The sequence below is a fragment of the Melospiza melodia genome, chromosome 1 (genome assembly GCF_035770615.1).
Source record: "Melospiza melodia melodia isolate bMelMel2 chromosome 1, bMelMel2.pri, whole genome shotgun sequence".
In the NCBI taxonomy this organism is placed as follows: Eukaryota; Metazoa; Chordata; class Aves; order Passeriformes; family Passerellidae; genus Melospiza; species Melospiza melodia.
Window position 1 is genome coordinate 19,555,574 of NC_086194.1, and position 20,902 is coordinate 19,576,475.

Below are 20,902 nucleotides of genomic sequence, written 5' to 3' on the forward strand. Positions count from 1 at the left end.
AAGCAGAATTATCAATGAAGTTATGGCAAAAGTTATAGAAACTGACTTTACTGTGGGATTGGAGATTAGATGATCAGCCTATATTGAAAATTATTGGGAAAAATGCTCAGAAGACACAAAAGGGTTGAGCTTTTGTTATTAAAAAAACCCCATTAAGCAGAAAAAGTCTATTAAGCTACAGGTATAATGTAACTGCAGAAGTGAATGTGATTCTGTACAGTTTCTTATAAGGCAAGAACTAGGAGCAGGAAATGTAGCACTCAGGCATATACTTAATAGAAAAGCAAGTATGTGGCATATAATAAAAACGTGAAACTCATTAATATAGGAACCAGGGAAGACTAGAAGTATAAAAGACATTAAAATGAAGATTAGACAACTTGTGAAACTGAAATTAATCAGGAAATATTAACTGTTGTTTTCCAAATGCAGTGGCAGGGTTGGTAAGGCTTTGGTATGCTGATAGCAGGAAACTGAAATGATCTTATTAAGGGGAGGCTGTTCCACAAGTACTTGCCTTGGCATGCATTACTGAGCAGTGACAGAGCAGTGATGGTGTCATCAGTGAAGCCAATGGGTTTAGTGACCTTAGTACCTTGTGCAGTTTCTAGTCACAGCTGTGGCTCTGTCCTACTCCGTTGTGACCAACCCATTGTGTCCTTGGTTAGCCATAACTGGCTTGCATTCAATGTACAAAGTTAAAAAGGATTAATAATTATGCACCTGACCCTAGACCCCCTTAGATATCAATGGGCTTCATTCATGACTTCTGATTGTCTTCACTGGCTCTTTGTTACAATCCAGAGGGCATTTCTGAGCCCTGGATGGTGAATTTTTGAAGAGGTGGCTGAGATGGAAAGGTAACTGAGATGTGATGGATATTCCTTACATACATGCAAGTGTTTTTGCATGGCGTGGCAGTTGCAGACAAGGTATTAGTCATGAGTAACATGGCTTTGACCCCACTAGCATCTTTTTCTGGTTTTCAAGTGAATCTCCTTAACATGTTACCACACTTGCCTTGGCAATGCAGGACCCTCTTGAAGCATACAAAGTGGATTCATAAACTGCATGATGTGCTCCAACCACCAAAGTGTACCCAGTCCATTGGACCAGAGTAGAGCTAGGCCATAGCTGCTTCCCCTTCTTGTAAAATATTTTATGTCCTTAGAACCATTTCACCCTAGAGATCTGCTCCTGTTACACTGCAGAACTTTCTAATGGAAACATTGCTTATGTTATCAGGCTTAGAAATGAGACATCACTTGGAAGTTGTGTTCCCTTGAGACCGGAGTATGATTCTAACTGCACTCCAAGCTTTAAAATTCAGAAAGAGGAAGGCTGGAAATAGTGGGCGCTGAAAATCAGATTGTTGCATGACCTCTGTTTGCCCTGTCAAGGGGTCACTGAGACTTGTCTGGTGCATGCACTAAACTTGTAATTTATGTTTGTGGAGGATGTCAAGAGGAAGATTCATGCCTGGATGTGCAGGTGCTCCATTAGGACTTAGAAAGACATGGATTGATTAGGTGGTTATTGCCATCTGCAAAATTAGCCTGGTCAGAGACCCCTGACAGGGAAGCTTGGTGCATAAGCAGTGAGCCAGGCTGCAATTGATAAAGCCTTAAAATGTTGGTAGTAGATAACTGAGATATCTATGAGAGCCATCACGTCTGGTATGCCGGCTCTGAAGTTTTGGGGATGCCATACTGCATCTGTCTGATGTTGGAACTCTATTTTTCCATGTTTTTTGTGTCTGGGTCTACAGAAAATAAGCACACTGTGTGTGTGAGAGAGATACAGGAGGGAGGAGAGGGTAGCCAGAAATTTAGCTGGTTTCTGTTGCTTTTGGGGCAGTATATAAATAAATGCCAGATGTATAAATGAGACTTGGGAATTGAATATATCCCACAGGTATAAACGAGACTTAAAAGTTATCTGGTAGGCCTGTGTCTGTCAGAAAAGGTATTCCTATGGTTCAGAACAGCATGAGGAACTTGAGGAATCCTAGGAAATCTGCTCCATGTGGGCAATTTGTTTATATTTTATAACATGACCTTTTCTGACATAGCTAAATAAAATGTGAGGGTTGAGAGGTGAGGCACACAGTCCTTCTCTGCTAAACTAATAAAGCTGGCTGTTAGGATGTATGCCATGGGTCTGGCTTTTGTTCACCTGTGTATCCTGCTCAGTGTAAGGTTTCTATTCTCAGATATGTACTGCACAGAAATTGAGCCATTTTCTCAGGCTGTTTCTTCTGGTTTTCAAGAAATGCCTGGACAGAGAAGAGGGGTCTCAGGAAGTATTTCCTACTGTATGAGCACTTTTACTCACTGCACTTAAGAACATTGCATTGTAAGGGCCACTGAGGCAGGTCCTTAGCTGTCATCTCTGTATTTGCTCTCAGAAATCTTGTAATGCATGTTTTGAGCCTGATCTTGAAAGCCTTCAGATTTTTTTGCTCTAAGTGTTTATCTGGGTGTTACCTGAGGAGTTTTTCGTTTGTCAGACAAGTTCTCTTAGACATGATTGAATGTATGGATCAGCCATCACTGATTTGTATGAAGACAGGGCAATACATCTTACCACAACTGGGTTTGGGAAGTCTGCTCTGTATTCCTGATCTTTCTGATGGTATGTTTTGTTGCCTATGTCAAGCTACTTCAGTTCTGTTTCCTTTCCAATAAAATGGGAATAATTATGCTGAGGGCCTTTAGAAAACTCTTTCAAGTTATAAAGAAAATGGTAGAACAGCTGAATGGTGTGGCTGCTGGTTGTTGTTACTTGTGTGTGTAAATTTTCCAAGTGGTAACTTGGCAGCACAGGAAAGAGTACAAGGAGTGTCTTGAGTCACAGCTCTAGTCTTGCCTTTAGAAAGGCATATCATATAGAGTTCTCAAAACCCATGTCAAACTCTGTATTAATCTAATTTCAGCTTTAGCCTACTCTTTTTGAAGACAGTTCCTTAATTTCACCTGCTGCAGGTAAGAAGCCTCATCCAGTTTGCACAACATAGTTCTTTATGGCAGGGCAACCATTGTCTTTTTGTTTGCATGGCACTTCTGCCTCTGTGTTGAGAGAGGTGTCATTCTCAGACTTTTGTTATGAGAAGCTGAACAAGTGAATAGTTTTTCATGTGGCCTTGCCAAAGTTTCACTATTCCACAAAGACTTGACTCTGCCTGTTCTGATGGGAACTCACTTTTTTTTGAGTACAGAGAGTGAGTGTTTTTCACGCTACTGTGAGATTTAAAATGTACCTTTCCTGATTAATTTCAGGATTATATTTGGCTTTCTTCATGGCTGTTTTGGTGGCCTGCAATTACTGTGTGATTAATTTGGATATGCAAGAATGTCTCTTTCCAACTATCAAACCTGTAACTTGCAGCAGAAATTCTCTGAAGAGCATATTTTTGCATTAAGTAATATTTAATTTCCTCTGATTGCTCCAGACCTCAAACCTGATTAGTTTTACATAGAGAATCTTTTTTACAGCCATACCTCATTAATAAAATTAGTTAATAAAATTAATCATGGTCAGACCCTTAAGGTATTTCCTCTTGGTACCTTTCAGCACCATTCTCTTAATACAGCTTGTTAAATTATTTGTGCAATTAGCTGATCTACCTGTCTGAATTTGCAATTTGTGGATCAGTCATATTTTCTAACTTAATACATAAACCTTATTTTTTTGTACTACTTTTCTGTGGCTGCCGTGCCCAATTTGATAGATTATTGGCAGTTCATATAATGATATTTATGATTTCAGAGTGCATAGTTATTCTTAGGTTCTTTCAGTTTGGACACAGAAACCTGCAAAATAGCAGATTTATTAGAAATTTTAGTGAATATATAAAATAATAATGAAATAATTTATCACAGGGATTTGCAGTGTATTGCTTGATAAAATATTATTAAAAACGTTTTTGAGATAAAAGGATCATATGGTGACATATCATATATGGTGATAGGCTTGAGATATTCCTTGCCTGCTGGTTTCATACAGCTTTTTATAAAGCTCAGGTAATTGTATTTCCTTTCTTGATATAAGTATATGAAACAGTGTAAAATTTAAAGACCTTGTTAAAAGTCTTCTTCTTATTCGCCGTAGATGTGGACATAGCTCTTGGGTTTGACCTATTGTAGTAAGAGTTTCCTGGATACTTTTTGTTTGAAAGATGCTGAAATTTTGCAAATTCTTTTGCTGCAGTGTGGAACCTTTCAAAATTATTTGTCAGAAATGAGAACCCTATTTCTGTGCTCAGAGTGTGTGATAGATGGTTGTGTGAGGCACTTGTTTCACATGTAGGTTGCTGTCTCTCTGTGTTGCCTATGTGTCTCTGCCATTGGAAGAGTCTCACTTTGCATACCTATTTTTCATAAGTAGAAAGAAGAGAGAGGGAAAGAGAGAGAAATCAGGATAATTAATGCAAAGTTTCATAGAGCTAAAGCAGAATTCAGTTCTGAGTCCCTGTTTGGAAAACTTGAACATGGGTCATGCATCTGTGCACATAATATGTTATGCCAATTTTATACAGAATTTTGAAAATTGCATGAAAGTTTATAATTTTTGAGGAAAGTGATGTGCTGATCACCTTCAGTCTTACTGGATACACAGTTAAATTGATGTGCATCCAGAAAGAGAATGGATAGGTGGAAGACACTTGAATTTGAAATACTATCTGTAACTTTAAATGCTGTGTTTGTACATGAAAACCAAAGGGGGTCCACAGGTTTAATGTGTGAAGGACCATAGCTCAAAGTCTTGTGTATCTTTTACTGAGATCAAGTATTTGTCTGGTTTACAGACTGGAGTCTTCTCCCTCCTTCCCTTTGTCTCCAGCTCCACCAAGAAAACTGAACCTCTCATTCTCCTGATGCCCAGCATAAGAAAAGGAATCTAGACAGTCACAACTAGTTTGACCTCACAGCAAAGTTCCTATTTGCCAACTCAACTCTATCCAAACCACAGATGGGTTGTGGAGGGATTTCTTCTCTGGAGGCAAGAGGTGTAACTTCCAGGAGAGATCTGAGTTAGTCATCTTTGGCCAATTTTGCCAGTGAGGTTTTCTGGTGTGCCTCCTGCCTTCCTTTTTAACCTGGGACTGTCCTCTGCCAGCTCAGTGGTCGGTGGCATTCTCCTGAGACTCTCTGGTAACGTCTCATGGGGGTGGAATGTGTTTCTTGGGATGGGATTAATCTCATATTAGCTTGGTATTTTGATTATGAAAGTGCCAGGAAATGTAGAGGCACAAGTACATTCTCATGTTGGTGTACTGGAACAATTAATCTGTGTACTTGTTCCAAAGACATTTTGTTATCAGGGTACAGGAGGCCAAACGCCTTGGCAGATCTGTGTGGCCAGCTCCAAATGCCTTGCCAGTGGATTGTTAAATAAAGGGAAATCCTTTAAGTTGTGTGTAAGCCTGAAAGTGAGGGGATGTCCTGCTACTCTTTTTGGTTTTATTTTGTTTCATCTTCTTCACTGCAACACTGGATCTGCATTGTTTCCTTTTTTTCACTGCAACACTGGATCTGCATTGTTTCCTTTTCTGTGTTCATTTTACAAACCATTTTTAGGGCCATGTTAGGATTCTGCTTCAGCAGACTAGTAGCAGTATAAGCCTGTGTGCATGGGCTTGGCACTCTAGGTAGGAACTTTGACAATTTCCCTAAGAACTCTAGAATATTTTTAATGTTTTTAGATTTTTCAGGAGGATTTTTGCACTGATACATAAGGACTGTTGCATTTATGTGCTATTAGAGCAGTATCAAACCAGACGATAGAAAGCATGGCTTATTTACTCAAATGCAGTCATGCAACCCTGACTTGTCTAGAAGCAGACATATTCTTAATTGCCAAGCAAAGTTTGTTTGTGTTAGAATTATTGCTCCAAATGACCTTGGCAATTTGCAGTCCCCTGTTGCTAATAGCTTTCTGAATGAAAACAGTGGACCCTGAACTCTGGAGGTGAATAAAGTAATGCTTTGCTGTGTATTAAGAGGAATTTTCAAGTATGCTTTTTGCATTGTTTGATAAGAGCACAGTTTACTAAAATACTAAAGTACTAAAAGCTGTTTAGTCTTTCTTATCAACAGTTAACTTTGATAACCCTTGTCCCCATAGGCAGTCAGCATTTTTTAAATTCTAATTTGTTTACTGTGCTCTCTTAAGTGAGTAGCTCATTTAAAAAAAATTGCCCTTTTCCCTTTTGTTTAATGATAGTTCTTTTAAAAGAAGCCTGCTGTCACATGGCTAGCAATAATCTGTATTTTTGCCTAATTTCCTTTTCCTTTTTTGTTGTGTGTGTTCTTGGTTACATTTGATTTTATATCTAGAAGTGGAAAGAGTCATTGCTCATTGAAATGGTGGTCTATAAAGACTCCTTTGTCTTTCAAACTAAATTTCTTTTTGGTATCCTGAGTCTTGTTCTTGTACAGGATTTTGCTAACATCTCTGCTTTGTCTGTGCTTTCCTACACAGATACTTTTCACACTTCCCCTTCATGCATCTTTAGTTTTGACAAGTTGGTTAGAAACACTCTTAAATTAAAATAAAGGAAATCAAGGCACTTGAAGGCTCTTTTAAAAAAAATTAAATTTTTATTATTATTTTTATTAATATTTAGTTTTTAGCCTTTCCTGGACTTTTTGGCTCAATCCAGTATATCTTAATTCATTATATTTTGCTGTAATTCTCTTATGGAAATTATGATAGTAGTGATGATGTTTCCCAACTCTGCTGCTTTGTGGGAACTGCTTGACAGCATTAAAAAGTAGCCTTAATAAAAAGAAATTACTTCTATTGAAAAAAGTGCTAAAAGTCAATGTGGTGACAAGCTGTCCTGTCTTGAAAAAGCAATTTAAAACGCCTAAATCATAATATCATTTTCTCAAGGCTTTTTAATACTGAAATCTACGTATGTGAAGAGCAACAGAACATGGAAAAAATTCACTTTGCAGAACTGAGAGGAGATGTCTGTAAGTAAACTTTTCTTTGAAAATGTGTTATAAGAATAGAAACATTGATAGTGTGAAATCTCTCTGAGCAGTGAAACAAATCTGTGGTGTGTTTTAAAAAAACAGTGCTGTTGTCCATTTTATTCTATTTTAGACCCTCACATCAACATCTGCACACAGCAATATCTGTTATTAAGCTGTTCAGGTCATTAAACTGGATGTAAGGCTGTGCAGAAAGAATGCATGAACAAAGATTCATTCATCAGTATTGTAGAGTAACTATCTGCCAGCTTCCTTCTGGCACTTTCACTCTGTTTCCTTCTTAAAGGAAATGAGATCATTCAAGGTAGGCTTGTCCTTGATGAAAGAGGTGTAAACTATCTTATATTTTCAAAAGTGTTATTGTTTAAGAGCTTGGCAGAATTGCTTTTTGCTACTAAATTTTTGATGGCCAATACTAAAAAATTGAATACTAAGAAATAGTCTGAAGAATTAAATAAATGTTATTAAGAAATTTTTTGGATACTTGAAAGCTATATAACTGTTGGGGAGCAGATTTTAATTGCCAACTTCAACCTCTCTGAGGAGAATTTATAAATTTAACAGATGGCAACTTATTAAACCAGTCCCTTAGTCAATATGGGAGACTTGATATCAATTTTTACTCTGATAGAGGAGAAGAATTAACTGGCAATGTAAAAACTGGCACTTATTATGGCTATGATCTGATTGAAGTAGGTATGTTTGAGCAGACCATGGCTCCAGGCAGTAGTGTGTTTATTTGGACTATTAAAAGGCCCTATTTGCTAACCTTAAAGCAATTAACTTAAATGCAGCACAACTGTAACCACATTGCAATGAAATGCAACATGACACAAAACAGAATCAGTCTTAGTTCAGAAGTGATAGTCATGAGGGGTCTGATAAAGGAGATAAGCAAAGAATGACACTATTTTGTGGCAAGTTATTCAGGGTAGGGCAAGAATAGAATGTGAGTACCAACAAAAAAAATTATAAGTGAAAATGTGATTGTAAGGTCAGATAAATATGTATGTATAACTTATATCTATAAAATAATGGCCTCTGCACTGACCTTTACCTTTCATAAGCTACTTCTCTGAAGACAAAATCTCAGTGCTTGGTAACAGTCAAAAAAACATTATGCATTAGGAATAAATAGGAAAAAAAAGGGAAAATGAAAGAAAAGAAACCTTGATTATACATCCGTGGCAGTCCCTTTTTCATGAAGACTTTGAATAATGTTTTTGGAACTGCTATGTTCAAAAGAAAACAAAAATTCTGGAAAATCACCAAGGATGATTAAATCCAATTGGAAGAATGAATGAGTTCTGGTACAGGAGTCTTCAGCCTAGACAAAAGGGGTTTTAGAATTCAGAAAGGTGTTGCAGAAAGCTCTACACAATTATCATAGAGAGTATAGTCAGGGAGTGACTGCTTTCTCTGTCTTCTCATGCAAGAACTAGGAAGTAACAAGTGAAGCTCATCTGAAGGCAAACAAACCAAGAAGAAAGAGGTGCTTCCTTGTGGAAAGTATTAAATGACATATTTTTGTGCTAGAAGTCTTATATGAGTGCAAAAAACCTAGATTAGTTCAAGAATAAGGCAAGCCCTGAGAAAAAACTATGCTGCAGAATGAGAAAAACCCATACCAGGTTGAGGAAATACACCACACTGAAAACAACTGTAGTCAAGGAATGTGTATGTAGGGGAAATATCACATATATTTTCCCTGTCCCTACTGCTTCCAGCTAGTGCTTGTGGCCAATCTTGGATAAAGAACACTAGGCCAGATGGACCTTTGGTCTAAGCCAGTACTAGAGACTCTTAAATTCTGTCTTTTTGTAGAAGCAGTGATGAAACATTATTATAAAACATTTTAATAAAAATATAAAATTTAAAACATTTATATAATAGATGGAAAGAAATTAATGCTGAATATAAGTTCCTAGCTAAATACAAAGGTTACAAAAAGGTGGAAAAGTCCATTATAAATGGCTGACAGTTAAAAATAATAAAGCCTTTAAAAATAAAGGATCATTTGAAAATGTAGTTTTTAGCTATAACCAAGATAACTTCTGCCAACATTTTTATTTCAAGTCAAAGGAATGTGGTTTCTAATCCAATCCTTTCCAATTTTTTGAAGTGTTTTTACATGTTGAATTTGTATTTAAAATGAGTAAACTCTTATTTCACATTTGGGATTTAGGATTTCTAAAGTTACAACAACATATAAAAAGTTACAGTATTTTTGGAATGAAGCAGGAAGAGGAGTTCATCCCACTTCTGTGAGAGATCTGAAGCTGGACCACAATACTGTTTAAGGAGGGTTTGTGGTCAGTGAGGCATATAGCAGATGGCTGACTGTCAGATTTCAAGGTGTAGTGTTATCAAAGGGGAATCTCATAGGGGGATGCTTTTAATAGTTTTCCCAGTGGCTAGTCCTTGGTTAAAGACTTGAACTAATTTTGTAGGTGCTCTAGTGGACAAGATTGCTGGGAAATTAATGATAGATGCAAAGTTAAATAATCCCAGAGGTAAAAGGAAACTGCTGATCTTTCAACAAATAAACTTATGGAGTGATTTCAGATTCTGGGTTAAATGGTCAAACTCCAAAAATACTTATTTTTAATAGTCAGATGTAAAAGAATCAGTTTGTGAACCTGAAAGTCAAATGATACTTACCACAGGATGAGAGCTGGATTTGAAGGCCAGAGAAATGTAGGAGTCATTCTAGTTGTTTCTGTCACTGTAGCACAGGGGCAGATAAGGTGAAATCCTTGGAGGTTCTGTGAGGACACCACTGGGTAGAAGGAGCACGATACTCTCAGCAGAGGCTGTACAGAATCAGGGCTGATACCTGAGTGTGGTAGTCCTTGTCCCCATGGCAAGGTGGATTTGAAACAGATGAGCAGAGTTCAAGGGAGGACAACAGAAATGATCCTGGGGATTGTAAAATAATGTTGAGCTGTTGGAGCCACAGCTATTCATTCATCTGTGAGAAAGAAATGGTTTTAGTACTGCATAGAGATATTTGCACAATGAAGAGATATCAATAAAGCTGGGACTTGACAGCAGTCCTGACAGAGATATGACAAGGTCTCCTGTCTGTGGATTTAAATAAACTGTGCGTAGTTGATATTTTTATTTAGAGGAGACATGTGGCGTAGATCAATGCTGTTAGCTGCTATAGAGAACACTTATAAAATGTCCTGCTCCTTTCAGCATCAGGCTAATTGGGTGTGGGACCTAGAGAAGTTCTTTCCCACAGATAGTTGAAAGGACTTGAGATCTTTTCACCTTTTATGCAGTGTGACTGTATCTTATTCTGTGCCAAACTTCTTACCATCCTGAGACTGAAATTTTTTAATGTACTTGAATTCAATGAAGGGCTTTGGATACAAAATGCCATCTTGTGCTATGCAGAGATGTGCAAGGAAGCTGCAGACAAAGTGAACATCTGTATGAGAAAGAGAGGCTTACAACTGCTGAAAGCTAGAATACCATCATCAAGGCTGAATACAATCATCATGGTGTTCAGTCTCATTTCTGCAGTGTTTTGGTTGGGTTTTCTTGACATCTTTCAAAGTTCTTATGTATGTCTTCTCTGTGTGTCCTCATGGTGGCTTGCATGTAGGAAGTCAAGCTTACTCCTCTCTCTTTGTTATCTCTCTTTTTAACACCAGTTTGTGACTCTCTACTGGGTAGCTACTCACTCCCTGCAGCTCTCACCAGTGGGATAGGAAGGAAAATCAGAATGAGGAGAAAAGTGAAACTTAAGGGTTGAGATAAGAACAGTTTAGTACTTAAAACAGAGTAAATAATAACAATAAATCTAACAAAGATACTAATAATAGTAGCAGCAGCAATAACAACAAAATTACAGCAACACAACAACAGCAATAATAATAAAAATGAAATTAACAAAAAGAGAGAAATAAATGCTAAGAAAAATGAGTTATGCTCAATATGATTGCTTACCACCTACTGACTGATACCCAGCTGACCAGCAATCACTCCCTCCCAGCCCATTTCTCTCAGTTTATACACCAAAAAAGATGTTCTATGGTGTAGAATATCCTTTTGGCTAGTTTGGGCCAGCTGTCCCAGCTGCACTCCCTGCCAGGTTTTTGTCTCCTCCTTCCTGCCAGGGCATGAGAGAGACACTGAAAAACCCTTGACTTAGGGTGGCACTACTTAGCAAGAACCAAAACATCAGTGTGTTAGCAACATTATTCTCACACTGAATCCAAAACACAGCACTTTATGTACCAGCTACTAAGAGGAAAGGTAACCCCGTGGAAACCAGGACTTGATCTTTATGTAAATAGGAAGGATTGTAATTGTTTTCTTAGAGCATCTTGTCTTTAAACTGTCCAATTTACTCTTGCCTTTGCCTGTGCTTTACTTCATTGGTTTGTAATCTCTGCTGACTGCAGGATCAGAGAGAACAGGAGAAATATATGCTGTTCATAAGGTCTGCCTACATCCACTGCTGTTGGGTCTTTCAACACATAAAGAATTGTCAGTGTAGAAGTTAAGTGACATATGAAGGGCTTGCACAGGAGAGCAAGAGTGTCTGTGATGTCCAAGTACTGTTTCTTTGGACATTCTAAAATAACCCAGGAGAAATGGGGCAGCTGCAGAATCTGATAAAAAGTGAAACTAATGTTCAGAATAATCACTGTATTCTTACTGTCATTGGTAAATCTATATTTTTGCCCTTAGTGTCCCTTTTGACTTTGTGATTGACTTGTAACACGTTCACAGACATTATGTTTTGACCATTGAGCAGCTGAGCTGGAATTTGATTGTTTTGTATTACAAATTAGAAAATTCTAATTTTTTATTAAGCAACATTCATGTAATGAATGCATTTGATCATAATATGCTGCTTATAATTTATATTCTGTTATAAGGAGTGGTAAACATTGCAGAACTACTTTGAGAATATATAAATACCTGAAATTCATTATTGTTTCTTTAGGTCCTGGGTAATCTTCTTTTGTCCTGAAATTGTTCCCTTATTACAGACATGACTCCACAGATAAATGAATATTGCCTTCCTGTACATCTTCTCTAAGATAAATAATAAACAAAGCAAAGAAATTGTAAATAAACAGATTTAAATCATCTTGATATTTCTATGATATATTCTTATACAGTTGTTTTGTTATTTTATCTTCCTTCCATAAGCAAAGCAGGCAGATTACTGTGAAATAAGTCTGTTTTTTTCCCATTCACTGTTACTTCTACTTTTTAATACACTTTTCAGTATTTCAGCATTTAAGTTAGAAGAGCTATCAATTTCCCTCAACACACAAATGGGAAACCTAACAATATGATGCTTGAATGTGAGTTTGGATATAACTACTTCAGTAGAGAATAATAAAATGATACACAGGGTTGGTATCAGCTGCTCATGCAGGGACCAGAAGAGTTCATAGTCCTTGCAGGTATAAACCTATAGATGTCATTGTTTGTCCTCTGTACCATATTCCTCTGTAGAAGCAGCAGTTTCAGTTCTGATGGATACATTTGAAAAGCTCAACAAAGTAGTGAAGGTTTGCAGAAATGGTAAAGGATTGATCTTAGGCAATATTTTTATCCTTAAGCTAATTGGGTTTTTTTTGTCCTTGAATAAAATATTGAAAGGATTTCATGGTATTGAAAGGATTTCATGGTTTTGAAAGATCTTGTGAAGAGAGAGGATGTTTGTTTGGAGAAAGATACTGTATGTGTTGAAGAAAGCAAAACTAAGATCAATTATCTGGAATAGGAACTTAAGTTTGAATTAAAGGAAATGTTTTCAAGAGCAAAGATAATTAGCCATGGTTAACCATGGATGATTATTCATGAGGATTGTCAGAAAATGTTCATATATGTATGAACTTATAAGGCTAAGTAATGGTTATATTTCTATTGGCAAAATTTCATATTTTACATCAATTTGTGGATTCATGGTAAAAAAATCCTGGTCAACCTGTTGCAGAACAGGTAGATCCAAGACAGATTTACCTACATGTTCCAGGAGTGGAACACTTACTGTTCTTCAGGGTTGATTATGTGTACAGGCGTGATGGCTGACCATGAGGATGCATTTCAGGCTGTGGTGTGACATTTGTCTTGAGCTGATCTAACATTATGTTTCTGTTTAAAGAGATGCTACTGCTGTCTGCTGTGACAGTGCCAGGGAAGATCCTGCCCCTCTGTGCAGGAAGTTAACACCTGTGAGTTGTGTGGGACGACTGGGAGAGGACAGGATTCTCTTTTAAGTGACAATGAAGTTCTGAATTGATTTAAGAGAATTGTGAATCTTGACTCCTATGTTTAATGTCTGTGAGGAGGTAGGAAGTCAATGGAGATGGATAGTAAGAGTACTTCTTATAGTGCTGGAAGTTATTTAAGATCTGATCCCCCTGCAAAATGTTTAGCTGATCTAATTAAATTGAGTTTCTGTGTATCTGGAGACAATTTGATGAAAGGTGAGGTTGAAGAAGGTGATCTAGTGGCTTCCTGTAAGATGCTGCCCAAGAGGCAAATCAGAGAGTTTACTACCCCTTCACCCTTGATGTTCATCCTTGATTCCTCTGTCTTACAAAATTGTTTTAAGTTAGTGCTTGATAATTTTGATTGAAAGTGTTCCAAAGGTTTGATGCATCACTGTGCACAGAGTTAATGCTGAAAGAAAGAAATGTGTCTCTTCATGTGGGATATTCATCAAATTCTCCTGAAATGTGGTCTGGTCCTTTTCTCATTGGTATATATATAGGCTAAAAGTGGATGCTGCTTGTAAGGACTATGAATCCATAAGAATTTTCTAGTGGCCTGTCTTCTGCCTTTTCATGTAGGTAAAAATCTGCCTCCAGCATGAAACTGGACTTTTCCAGTACACCAGGAGAACTTTGAAGTAGCAGACTTTCAGTTTTGGATATTTCTGCAACATCAAAAAGCTTTATGGCATCCAAGCCCCTGCTTTGTAGGGGAGATGATCAGCACATCAGTGAAACTGCTTGTCATGGCTGCAGGGTCTATAGAGCTGTACAGGTGTCTGATTTCCATCTTCGCACAATAGAGACTGGGATATGGAAGAGCAGAGCTAGGGCACTCAGGAGAAAATTCTCCTCTGTAGTGAAGTCATTAAGGATTTCAAAGGCCTTTAAAGGTGTAAGTGCATTTGCAAAACAATTCTAAGTTTGTTATGTTAAGAAAAAAAAAGGAAAATTTTTGTGGATTGCCTAATGACTAAAAGTTGCTAGAAAAGTTAAGAAGGATGTTAAAATGTTACCTTGTGTCATATTAGTCACATCAGCCTTTATTCACTTGTATTGGGGTGGACATGGATTCTCCATTCTACTTGCGGAAGCCATTTCCATTTTTCTACCTCAGTTTTTAAAACTTGAGTTATAAGGAAAAGGTGAAATTTAGGCAAAAGTATCCCTCTTTTCCCCCCTGTTCGTGAATGGTGAAAATAAAGGAGATATAAGACAGCAGACATAGAGACCAAATGTTTTTCCATATTTTAATTGGTAAAAGTAAAAATGTAAAAAAATATTTGCCAAAGACTATATTAACATAGTTCCTTTTTGCACTTGGTTTTGGTGCCAGTTATAATAAAAAACATGAGAAAAATTTTAGTGCTTAATTGGTCAGTTCAAAGCCAATATATGAGATAATACTGAAACTATTAAACTTCTTAAATGAAAGTTATGCTGCAATTTAAGTGCCTTTTGCTACAGAGAAAAATTGTTCTATTATAGTCTGGTTTTATATCGATAATGGATGCAATTCATTTGAAGAGGCTTTGTAATTTTGTTTTGGTATATGAAATACCATTTCATATATGCCTTTTGGCATTTTTCATGCAAATTACTTTTTCATCAAATGCAGTTTTTGTAGTACTAGCTCTGATTTTCAAAAGATTAGCATTCAAAATAAATTGATGCATAAGTATTGAATTTGTGCAATTAAAATGTACTCCAAGTAGAGAGAGGAAGTGGTTTAAGAGTCTGCTGAGATGTTTATTGTGTTTATGACTGTTGCAATGACAATAGATGCCAGTGTTGACCCTCTGTTACTAATCTAATTGCTCATAGGGATATAAATTTTCCCTTTGAAAGCAATAAAGACAATGTTTTTATAGAATCAGTGGTGAACATTGAGACATCCATTGCATTTTGTCCATAATGTAAAACATTCTCTCATAAAGATAATTAAAAATTGGTTGAATTCCACATGGTAGTGAGTGGGGTAATTTGTTTCTTGTGAGCTGGGATCAGAAATGGACACTGGGCTTTTATTTTCTGCACAGTCAGAGGATGACTCTGAAGTCCCTGCTGGTTGGCGCTCAGGCTGTTTTGTGCATAGCTGTTGTAAAATGCAAGTCATTATTTTGTGAAACACGTATAACCTGTTAGTTATTTAAATACGTAGAATATGAGTCTCTTGTGAGGTTTAAAACAGGTCCTTTTCTTCTACATGGGGCAATCTCTGGGTTGTTCAAAATGATAAAGACAATTTCTAGTGAATACCACTTAGAGACACATAGTTTTCCCTTCAAATGAGATAGGTAGTTTGTATTTATCATCTCCTATTGTGTACAGTTTTGATCATAGTATTAAACATTGCTCCTGTGAGGAAGTTCATAGGGGTGCATGATTTTAATGCCTGTGTCATGAAGTTGTTAGTACTTTGAATAAAGGCAGATCCTGACCTGCATTGAGCTGATTGCTGGACTGTAGCTGTAGAGACTGCATTAAAAAAATCTGGAAAATATGAAAACAAAAATCTAATTATTCTTATGAGAAAATTATATTTTGTCAGTTTCTAAAGACAGAGCTAATTAGTTACATGTCTTAAGTTACTCTAAAGATGCTTGGGCAGTACTCTTGCTCCATACGTGTTGATATGATTGCAGTTAAGTGGTAATTAAAGGTAATTTCATCTCTACTGGTGCATACACTTCTATATAAAAATATATATGTAGACTTCTGTACTGACAGTGATGGAAATCCCTAGGGATGTGAAAACTTGTTACACAGAATTCCAAGCAGAATTAGAGCCATAAGTTCAGTTTCCTCTTTATGAATTTTTTTTTTTTTGCAAAATAAATACTGGAAAATGAATGGAAATAGATTGAGGTTGCTGGAAAATATGAGAACCATGCCACAAGAAGTAAATTTCTCTTGTTCTTCCCCCAAGGAAAAACTCTGTAGTAATTGAAATAGACAGAATGAATATAAATTCTTCAGCCCTAGTATTCTGTCTAGCAATGCTGTGGCCTGTGTCATTGCCAGGTCAAAATTTATTAAATGATAACAAAATAAAGGAAGATTAAGACTTTTCAATTTCAGATGTAATTACAGAAAAATATATTTATATGTTTGTGCTATATACTGTGATGTAGGAGTTAATGCATGAAATTTATGAATTTTCATAGGCTAAAAGTAAATATCACAGTGGTTTCTTGGCTGAAAATTCATGATCTTAGGACTGCTTTCTTTTTAATTTTAACTGCAACTCTGAATGTTTTGTGTTCATAATTTATTTCAGGATAAGTAGATTTTTTTCTTTTTGTCTGATCAGCCTGAGAAAAGTGGATCAGGCTCAGCCCTGTGTGCAGTTGCTTATGTTGTGAATGGGATATAGGAAAGGCTGGGGTAGATCCAAAGGTGTGGGGATGGCGTAGAGACCTTAGGAGAACTAATGTCACAGCTGGCAGGGATTGTATGTCTGAGCAGCAAAAGACAGTGGGAAATCAAACCTTGTCTTTCTGGGGCTGGTGAAAAAAATCAGTTAACTCCTAAGTTATTGATACAAACTTTCAGTCATAACTCCAGTTTTGCACAGCTTTGTCTGGGGCCCTGAGGCTTCTGGTGCTCTGTTTCTGCAGTTTTAAGGAGCCATAGCATTTTTCTCTCCAGTTAGTTACATTGACAGAAGACTGAGAAAATGCAGTGATATACATTACATTTCCAGCTGAAGTTTCAGTACTTAGTAGAGCAGCCCCCACATCAGCATTTCTTTAGTTTTATTAGAGCATCTTTACAATGCTATCGTGTCTGTTACCTGAGCCTACATTTAAAGCAGTTCCTATTGCTCTTGTGGAGTTTTTCAAAACTTTAACAGCATGGTGCAGAAAAAACAATTACTTTGAGGTGCATCTATACCAATTCAAACATGAAGCCCTGTTTTTTGCTTTTTTTGTCTTATTTGCTTTTTCAACAGTGTTTGTGTTGACCATGTTTTCCTAGTCTTTCGAGCTATGAATGAAATGGAGCATTTTTTGCAGTATTGACCTTTCAGCTGTGTTGGGCAGTGACTTACTCAATGTCATTTTGGCATCAGTTGGCATTTCTGTGGAAAATGTCATTACCAATGGCTCTGCTCCCTTAGAGAGATGCCTAGAGGGGAATGTAAGCTTGCATAATAACTTAAAGAAATTACAGTGATCAATACAGAGTTCTGGTATCAGCGTGAGTAGTGAATATTGTACACGGTCCTGATTTGTTTTTCTCAGAGAAAGCTTAAAGCAGGTTCCATTATGAAGGGGAAGGTTGCTTTTTGGGCAATGTGTGCTATTTATGTATAGTCAGTTCTGTGGGATATTAATAAACTGCACCTCCTGCTTGTGTGTGTTCCAGAACTGCTGATATGATTCTTTCTGAAATTAAACAGTGCTTTTGAGACCTGCAGTTTACAGATGTTAATTTTAAATTTTAACTTTTGTGACATTCCTCTGTTTGAGTTGGGAGAATAAGTTTTATATATACTTCATGGGGGAAAAAATGTAGTGTAAAATTAGGAAGGAAGGAATTGGAATTGGTTTCATATGCCTCTGCTTGTATGGAAAAATGTTTAAAAGAATGTCAGCAGAGACATGAGATTTATTCTGATGTTGGTATGTCAAGAGTATCCTTTTTTTGCCTTGTATTTTTTTTGAGGACGCCACTGAAATGCTGAAAAGGTAGTCAGCCCACAGTCAGATCTTTGTTCCACTGAGATTTTTCTATCTTTTTTTTTTTTCCCTTTTCATAGACTTTACAAAAATTTAGAAGTGTAAAAGGATAGTAAGTGGGAAAAATTTATTTCAAGTTCATAGCAGAGTAAGGACAAAAAAAGGATCTCAAAAAGGTAGGTAATGGAAGACATACAGGTGGACTTCATTCTCTGGGATATTCTGAATAGAGCTGTAACTGAATTTAATATAATGTTGGGCAGAGAAGATACAACTGGGGAAGCGGATGTGCAGTCCCATGTTCAAATACTCAGATATTTTTGCATGTCCCATGGACTTTTCTGTGATCTTAGACAACTCATAATCTTCCTAGATAAGGGAAAAATCCTGTATGAAACCGAAACTGCTGTTCACGTCTAAGAGGAGTTGGCAACCTATGACAAGGAAAACTAAAAACATGTAAATGAATTATTACACTTTCACGTTTATTCTTAGAAGAATCGAAATTGTGCAAAACAATTACAGAGCTGAGAACAGAAAAGTGGTGGAGTTCAGGATCTGATAAACTTTGACATCAGCTTGTGTTTAGAATAGAAGCTTTTTAGGGGAAGGAAGTTTTGGCAGCTCGTAGAACCCAGCACGGTGGAGACCTAATCACAGATCAGGACCACTCCTCTGTGCTCCAGTAAAATCTAGAAGCACAGTTTACAATTCAGCCAGATACATGATATCAGTTAGGAATGATTAGAGAAACAGGAGTGTCAAAGTAGGAAGATTAACCATATCCACAGACACTGTGGTCGTCTGGTGATGTCCTTGATTCATAACTTTTACACTTGATTTTTTTTTTTTTGATGGTCAGAAAGAAAAAAGAGAGTAGTTAATGGAAGATTCAGAGAGGAAGTAGAGAAAGCGAGCTGGAGCAAGAAATAAAAGAGCTCTTGGGTTAGAATTAGATTAAATTTATTCTGGTCTGTTTCTGTTCTAATGCTGCATTTTGCGTTATAGTATACGATGTACCCAGGAAGCACCAAATGTGTCCAGAAATACAATATTATTCTCTTGATTTAAACTGAGAACAAGCATGTTGTTAACAAGAGAAGGTACCTTTTGGGGTTCTTTCTGTTTATAAGTACAGTGTGATAAATGAAATACCTCTAAATCTCAGTGTCAGTCTTTCTTGTTCTACCCAGTGATAAAAGGGTTTACTTTTATTCTCTCCAGGATTTTGTGTGACTTACTGAAAGATCTTGAATGAAGTCACAGTACTTGCAACCTGGGTGGAAGCCATGTGAGTATCAGTACAGGAATTCCTGCTTTCTTAGCTTTTGGGACAATAAACTAGAAAATTACATACAAAATAGTAGAGAAAATGTTACTATGAATACACTGACATATGACATATATTTGTAAGGTTAGGTAGGAAATGCCAAATTTCAGTTTGTATTGGCATCCTCAGTAAAGACCATATGTGTTTATGGTTCTAAATCACATTCAGATGTTTTCATGTATAATATTTTAATATTTTTAATAAGCTAACTACTGTATTTGCTGTATTGCCATTGTCCAGCTCTTGTCTTTCCACCTCATGGTTGGGTGTCCAGGACTGATCTTCAGTTGTAAAACTGAAACATAAAGGTCATTTCAGCTTCCACCGAATTGTGGCTCATCTTGGTTCATCAAAGGATCTGCCATAAACTTCCTGCTTGGGCCCATAATTGTTCCTCTGACTCATTACTGGAAGACTGCATTGTCTTAATTCTTATTATTTTATTATTTTATATGAAATGTTTTGAAAGTTGACCTAGACCTTCTCAAATTCTACACAATGTGTAAATTTTCTGGGGAAGTGTATTTTCTTTTTACACTGCTTTTGTGAAAGGTTTTTGTTTGGTTCTGAAAGTAGAGCTCTTATCTGAGGAGTAGCAAGCTGTGATTTCAAGGTTGAACACATCTGTTTTTTACAGATTTAATTTGAAAATGAATTATTTGAAAATTATTTGCAGATTTAATTTGAAGATGAATGTTCACTGCTTCGTATCTATCTTAGTAGTGTTGGCTCTTATGATATAGAAAAGTGTGAATTCAGTTGAGCTTCACACAGTATGTTTTTTTGTAGAGTAGCCTGCTCTGGTCATGGCCATACACATTCATTGTAGGAGAAGTTGTCTTACTGTGTGCCAGCATCTGCTTGGTAGGGCCAATCTGAAAAAAGTCACTGACCAGAAAACAGTAGAATTAAACTACCCTGGTTGGCTTTGCACTGGAGAATATTTGGTATATATAAAGAAATGGTAAAGCTTGAAGTGTAAACTCTCACATGCCCACAGGGAGTGTGCTGCAGCAGAACTTTAAGGCAACTTGCACATGTGGCACCTCTGGAAGGAGGATAGCAGTAGGAGAGGAATGAGGATAATGCAAGAGCTGACACGAGGTTCGACTGTGGGAGCACTGGAACAATATTTTACAATTTTCACTGTGGTTGTCTTCATCTTGGTAGTTTTGTGAGAGCTGACCATTCTTCCCCTTCACCCTCTTCATCTCCTTGCCATAGAAGCCCCCACTAGTTCAGGCAGCATGCTGCTGAAGCCTCTGTTGAGATGTGTCAGGCCAGCTCTGATTTGCAGTGTCATGGGACACACTGTGTTTTCTGTGTGGGTGGTTTTACCAAAACTGTCTCGGAATGGTTGTGTGGTGCTGCAGAAATGTCCAAGAATGGGCTGGTACAGCACAGCCATCAGCTATGGTCAGACTAAGCAGACCTGGGGAAGGGAAATGTGAAACTTGAGGTTCATTTGTTCTGGCCAGGAGGAACTGAGAGTAGTTCAGTGTATCCAGAGATTGGAGTGGGATGGGAGGGCAGAAGCAGAGCAAGCGTAGCCGTCACTCTGACATCTTGAACTGCTTTGGTACCACGTCCTGTGCAAAGCACACACTGTGGCAGCAGTCCTTAGTAAATGAAATCTGG

At 37.2% G+C, this 20,902-nt stretch overlaps 1 protein-coding gene and 1 long non-coding RNA gene across 6 annotated transcripts in view; both read left to right on the top strand.

Moving 5' to 3' along the window:
• The window catches only part of NEBL (nebulette), a 246,967-nt gene that overhangs the window by 120,800 nt on the left and 105,265 nt on the right, over nt 1–20,902 (top strand). The gene's annotated exons all lie outside the window — the stretch shown is intronic.
• The window catches only part of LOC134414912 (uncharacterized), a 44,495-nt gene that overhangs the window by 10,574 nt on the left and 13,019 nt on the right, over nt 1–20,902 (top strand). For all 4 annotated transcript variants that reach the window (XR_010026875.1, XR_010026874.1, XR_010026873.1 and 1 more), the window contains one exon: nt 19,159–19,225. This is a non-coding gene — a long non-coding RNA (uncharacterized LOC134414912). The remainder of the gene's footprint in view (nt 1–19,158; nt 19,226–20,902) is intronic.